Here is a 7,066-nt window from a genome sequence, read left to right on the forward strand (position 1 = left end):
TTATTTTTACTTTTACATGAAAAAAAAAACATAACTAAACTTTATATTTAGTCTAATTACATTTGAAATATCTTACAAATGTACCAATTGTAAAATGATTAGAAATGTTATAATATTAATATGTATTATTATCCAATCACTATGTATAACATTATATCGTTTATAGGTACCTTATATGTTATCGTGGATTTTTATATTTTATGCTTAGTACATAGATATACAGTTCAATGACTCAAAATCTACAATCAACATTTTCAAATAAATCATCTGCGATGTACAATTAAAGTAGGGGCTTACATTAGAAAAAAAAATGGTATCGCAACAGTCCTCATGGGTATACAAACAAAGTACCTTTTTGATGTATGTGGTATAATGCATGAATTCTTAATAATGCAATAATTAAAATTTGAACAATAGAAGGATGGAATTTTGGAGAATTAGCCTATAGTAAATCATCCAGTAGTATAACTTAGGAAATATATAATCTTGATACAAAAAAAATCAAAAAAAAAAACATTAACAATTTTGAAATTGAATCCATCCACTGATCTCGCTTTAAACTATAATATAATTTAAATATTAAATAATATGTATTATGACGCCCGATATTAATTGTTATGGTATAGGTATTCAATAATAGTTGTTGACGATTTATACGTCTCTTTATGAACAAAAAACATTTTATTCGACTCAAGCGTGAAGCAGCCATGGCATGTATATAATATTGCAATCAGTTGGCGGGTAAGGCCAAAATATATTTATACAACTATATTATGATATATATATATTATACGCGCACATGCCATGTACACGCATTATTGCGTTTTCGAACGCGAAATGATTATAAATTATGAATTTTCAATGAGATTTAAAACAAACGAAAACAAAAGAGCTGGAATAAAACATAATAATATATTATAATTGATTAACTGAAATTTTTGGCGTATTCGGCAAAATTGGTTTACTCCATACACACGCGTGAAATAATTGCCACCGCCATTTTGAATAGACATTTGAATAGGACATCATACGATGAAACAATGATAATAACAATGGGGGTCAAAAGTCACGTACACACCGTCACTCCTTAGTTGTTAAAACGCGCTGAGACTTTTCGACATTAAACGTATACGATTAAAAATCAAACATGAACGCGTTTTAAATTAGGAAATACGACGATGTTTTAAATCTAAACTTATAAGAATGTTCAATTGTACATCAAAAACGGCTAATTCCAACAAACAATCGATTATCGTTTATAAATTGGAAATAATAAAGGAAATTCATCAGTCATCAATGAAAATGTAGGAAAGTCCAAATTTTCTCTATTATCTTTACTTTATTATATCGAAAATTGTTTGAGACCTATTATGGTCATACACTAGTTAAAAATGAATTTCTTCTTAAAGGTTCTAAAAAAAACGTGACTTCCCGTGAGAAGCTTTAAGTATATTTGCACTCTATACAATGGACACAAAACGATAGTAAATATAAAATAAAATAATAGATATTTTTTCAACGCCATCCATGCCAGTCCAGTATAATATTATAACTCATATACAGTATGAACATTATTTAGTTGGTATACTTACAAGCGGCCGACGTGAGCAAAAAAAAAAATTCGGACACAAAATGGTACACGTTCAGTTTTGTTTTAAATAAGTGTATAAAATAAACTATTATTTGCGAAGCTCTATATTATTACGTTTACTGCAACAGTCGTTTCACGCAATCATTAGCACAAGCCTACTTATATAATAATATAGCCATGGCGGAAAATCGCTGACCACCCTGCAAAAATGTGCGCCTTGTATAATACAGAGTGAGAGAATGCTCGTGTCGTCATTACCTACGACAGTTATCGATCGATCGGCTCCACGAGGTGAGTTTAATATGAGGAGGAGCAAAAATCGTAAACCAGTATTTTTCCGAAGTCCACTTATAGTCCTATTTATATTTGTGCTTTATCACGTTCAGCGACAGTATCATGATCACGACATAGATATATAAAAAAACTAGATAGTAGACTTGATGAGTTATATTATATTGAAGTTGGGCAGACATAATATTATGTCAAGAGGGCAAAATACGATTGATTAATCAATGATATATTTTATAAACATGTCATGGAATATAATATGGTTTTATGGTAATACAACCACTAAACTATTATATTATGTCAATGATTTTATTATATAAGATTATTCTGTGATTTTTCATGACATAAATTAAATATTACATGCATCAATCAATTAAATTTTGCCCTCTTGACATAATATATGGCTGACAGACTTCATAGGTCTTATGAGGCTTGAGGCTGTATCACGAGGCAGCTAGGTATCTAATTGTTTTATATATCTATGGATGACGATGACGCAATAACTCTTTTATCTCGAGGACTCGTCCCCGAATGAAAAATATGGATTGCGGTTACGTTAACCATCAATATTTTTTTGGATTTTTCTGAGTATCAGAATAATTGTTATGTGTCAAAAACACCGTACCGAGTTTTCAATGTTCGGTGGAAAAGACGTGAAAATCGTGCTTAAATAATGAGTTCCCATTAGTTCAGTTATTTGTCGACACAAAAAAAATAATGTCAAACAAATATTCGAAAACATTTAAAAATATTCGTGCAAAAATCAAATAGCTCAAATTTTCGTTAAAAGTCAGGTGTTGGCCTGATTTGATTGACAAAAAAATTACGAGTACATGAATGAGTCAACGAGACAATTCCAACAACCGTTTTTGGAGCCGTCTGGCTTTTGCAATTGTTTTTGCTACGTTGTCGCGACGCTGTAGTGACTATTTTTAGTCATGCGTGGTGCATAATATTATATTTATTATTTTACTATATTACATTTATAAATGTGTACTAGCTGAATTACCCTGCGTTGCCCGGAAAAACTTCTTTTAGGTGTAAAATTCTGTGGAAGCGTTGTCGAAAAGAAGAATGTCTTTTTAAATGTAAATTATATAATATTAAATTTGTAGCCACATGTGTAATTATATGGGTAATATTGTTGAGTGCTATATATTTGTTATGCTTAGTCAATTGTTTTTGCTTTTTTTTTATATAATTATCCGCTTCATCCGTGTGTATATTATTTTCATATTTACAATATTATTTTAAAATGTTATGGGTAACATTGTTGTGTGCTAACTATTTTTTTATGCAAAGTCGTTCTCGCATTTTTTATAGTACCTCCTTGTATACAATATTTTTGGTTTTTCCTTCGGGAGACAGTATTACCAGACTATCAGGAGAGCTTACACGTGAACATGTGTACACGTGAATTGTTAAAAGTCGGTACGTTGCGTAGTTTTTCCTAGCTGATCCCGTGCACTTCGTTGCCCGTTATTTATACACATATAATCTAAATATTTATAAATATTTTATAACTAAATCACTGAACCCGTGCGCTTCGTTGCCCAAAAAAATTCACATCTCTTAAAAAAATTATGATAGTTCAACGTCTTTTGGGTGTAACTTGCTGCAGTAAGTGCAACTTAGCCACCCTGATAGACAATCCGGTCAACTCTTTCATCCTGTAGGAAATGTTCAATAATTAGATGTGATGCAAGCTTGATTGTACCAGTTATACACGATCTGCTCGAATAACCAATGGCAACCAACAATAAATAAATATTAATTTCTACTGTAGACTGTAACCAATGGCAACTATTAATAAATAAATATAAAATTTCTGATTTATATCGTGAACCTCAATGTCTCTGTTTGAGCACCTCTTTAAAATGGGAATTTCGGCAAATCCTTTCTTATTGCACGGTGAAAGTATTAGAAGAACCAGTATTCCAAATTTCAAGTCGGTATGTTGCGTAGTTTTTGAGATACAGCGATCAGTCAGTCAGTGGTATTTGGATTTTATATGTATAGATTGGTAGAAACTCTAGGTGGGTAGGTGTATAGAAATGCATTGTTTTTTTTTCCAAATATATTTTATAATACAAAAAAAATATTTTACGACGAAATTACGATGTTTCACATGAACATAAATTATTAAATAATATAAAAGAAGATTAACAAGAACAATATAAATACAATAAATAAGCACAAGCAAATGGCGCATTAAAGTCTAGAGTGTACCTACTGATCGTTATTATTGAATTGAGTTGGCGCATTATACATTTATGTAGGTAGGCACACGTATTGTGTTTTACTGCATTATTATGCTGCAATGGCCGCGATATCATTGCTCGCTGGTCCGGGCGATATCATCACTATTACATCATTTGTACTCGAGGTCGCGCAAGAATCGGAATGGTTTGACTTATTATTAGAATATTACTATGTAGCTATACATTATTTAATACGTATATGATGGTAGATATTATGTTGCCGATGAGAGGAGCAGATTGGCAGTGGCGGCGGCGGCCGAAAGGTTATAATATTAATAACGGACCGCTGCGGGCTGCAGCAGTCCTCCGCAGCCGCCGCTTTAAATATTTGCCCTCAGTATGTTGTACGCAGAGCACTGCACCTATCCCCTGACCTGGTAATTCGCAGTGAATCCATTTCCAAAGGAACACTGCCGGCGAACAATTGCATGTTATATACGATATAATATTATGTACATTATACCAACAAATGGTATTGATGCTACATAATAATATTATATTGTACGATAGACGAGCCGCAGTTAACCGCTTATATAATATAATATATACGTCTTTAAGAGTTTCGAGTACACGTGAATATTATTTTTAAATGGTAACAAAACCACTTTTTTCGTTTAAATATCCAATTTCGTCCATATTTGAATTCAAAATATGTATAAAAGAAACTATTTGTACATTGGATTTCTTAGATTTTGATTCTTATGAGGAACCTTTTTTTAAATGTTCACTCTTTAGCTACAAAAAGTCAACGTTTTATACATTTTTAACTACAAAATAATTTGTACATTTCGAATTTTGTCAAAATATGAACTTTAATTGTTTATAATAAAAACATTGTTCCTATATATTATATTTTAAGTATTTTTAAACTGCTATGGAAACAACTTATGAGGAACCTTGTATTTAATATTCAATGTTTTTGACCCAACAAAATTGTATTGGTATTTATGGGAATTTACTAAAAAAAATTAAAACTTCATTAAATAAATCCAAAATAATCAAAACATTTTAAAAATTATAATGCGTTGTACAAAAAAATATAAAATAAGTAAACATTTGGTGACAATTTAAAGTATCTATTCCTTTTAAAATTACACCAAAATAACAAAATCCTTCGTTGAGAAATCGTTAATTTTAAGATCTTTAAAATTTGAATTTCAAATGCTAATAAAAATGTATTTATATTGACTGTCAAATAACCTTTTTCTTATTTAAGGTAGGAAACTTACAAGAGTCTTGTATTAAATTTTCAAATGCTAGGTCAGGGGTATGAATAGAAAAATTGTTTTAAATTTCTAAATACAAGATAATATTTGCAAATGTTTACTTTTTTGATGAAATTGTTAAGATTCTAACCTTTTGACGCTCATAAGAAATAATTACAAACACAGCGTTAAAAAAAACTCTAACATTTTGTCCTGGTTGAATAAAAACTCAAAAAGAATCAAAATATTCTGAACATTTCATTATTGTCATATGAACATTTGATGAAAACTTAAAATATCTACATTTATTAGATTTTGAGTTACTGCACCAAAATCCCAAATTAACTACTAGATTCACTACTCTCATATCAGAAAAGATGATGCTGATGCAGAAAATCAAAACATTTTTTTTTTTTTCTACAATCAAAACATTTTTTTTCTACCACAAAAAACGAAATGTTTCTAGTAATTAGTAATATTTTAGCTTAGCACTAGAAAAAAAACATACTTCATTGTGAAATCTAAAATAATTTTCTTGTAAATAAGTAAAATATGTAAAATGTAAGTAAAAAATGAATGGTTGATAAAATGAAATGTTCAGTCCCATAGGCTATAATAATGATGCAATATACGTAATAATAATCAGGTGTAAACGATAAAATGGACACTTGAATTGGAAGGTATTATGATTGATTATTTGATTATAAATCCTAGTATTTCATGACGTTCGACTGTTTATGTATTACACAGACTATATTACAATAGATAAGGAACTTCAATAAAATTTACATTGTTACAAGTGAAGCTCAGCTGTGGACGGCCGCCATTTTGTGGGCTGGCAAAACATTTCATTTATTATACAGAATGTATTAGGAATAATATTTTTTTAATGGTCAAATAACATTTTAAATGTAAAATGACTTAAATAAAATATTTTAGATTCTGAGTGGAACGATGAATGTATTGATTTTAGATGATGTGTGTTTTTTTTTTAAATTTATTTTTTTTGTGTCTGTGTACACGATAAGTAGTCGAAATAATGCTACGATTTTCAACTTTCAGTATCTTGTTCAATCAGAAAGTGAATATCGTTGGTGCATTGGGGAGGTCAACATTTAAATTTCCCAGTAGTTTTCAAAAGCGCCGGGAAAAACAAAAGAAAAATTAAGGAAAAACGGGAATTTTTACACAAAATCGATTTTTCACAAAATTGAATTTGGTTTTTGGTGTAACTTTAAAAAAAATGACCGTAAATACATGAAATTTTGACTGAATGTTTATATTAGCATTTTCTATACACCATAACATTTTCAAAATATTTTGATTTATTTTGAGCTGTTTACGGACATATTCAGTTTCCATTTTTTTTTAATTTTTTTTCTAAAAATATCAATAAAATTTTATTTGTTGGATAAAAAAGCTTGAAAATTTAATAGAAGGCTCCTAGTATATTGTTTCAAAGGCAGATGCAAAATATTAAAAATCGTTAGTCACAGTTTTTTTTTATAAGCATTTAAAGTTCAAAAAATGACAAAATATGGAAAAATCACGAAAATTTGCAAATTATTTCGAGTTAGAAAATTAAATTTTTATGATCGTTTGAAATTCAAATTTTTACAACATTGGATATTCACTCGATTTCTCATGTAGCGATTTCCTTATTTTGTTCTAATTCAAAAACGAATAACTGCAGATACATGAAAATCTTACTGAATGTTTAT

The sequence above is a fragment of the Acyrthosiphon pisum genome, chromosome A1 (assembly GCF_005508785.2).
Source record: "Acyrthosiphon pisum isolate AL4f chromosome A1, pea_aphid_22Mar2018_4r6ur, whole genome shotgun sequence".
NCBI classification, from domain to species: domain Eukaryota; kingdom Metazoa; phylum Arthropoda; class Insecta; order Hemiptera; family Aphididae; genus Acyrthosiphon; species Acyrthosiphon pisum.